Here is a 295-nt window from a genome sequence, read left to right as displayed (position 1 = left end):
CTGCCGCGCGGTGGTGGTGAGGGCAAACTGACTCCGTCCCTCTCCCCCTCCAGGCATCCAGGAGAAAGTGTGTCCTTGTCGACCACCACACCTGAGAGCAGGTAAGGGGGAAGTAGGGGGCGGCACCCTGGGGCTACCGGGACCAGCCACCTGCAGGGAGCAGTGCCCTGGAGCTGAAGGTCCTGGCTTGACTCACCCCTCTTCTCCCCAGCTCCTACAGCCCTGCACTGGCCTGGAGTTCATAATGGCAGCTGAGGGGCTGCCCGTGGGGGGGCCTGCTGGGGCCCCGGCCCGC

This window comes from Cariama cristata, unplaced genomic scaffold (assembly GCF_000690535.1).
Source record: "Cariama cristata isolate BGI_N322 unplaced genomic scaffold, ASM69053v1 scaffold34670, whole genome shotgun sequence".
NCBI classification, from domain to species: Eukaryota; Metazoa; Chordata; class Aves; order Cariamiformes; family Cariamidae; genus Cariama; species Cariama cristata.
Note: the sequence above shows the minus strand (reverse complement) of the source record.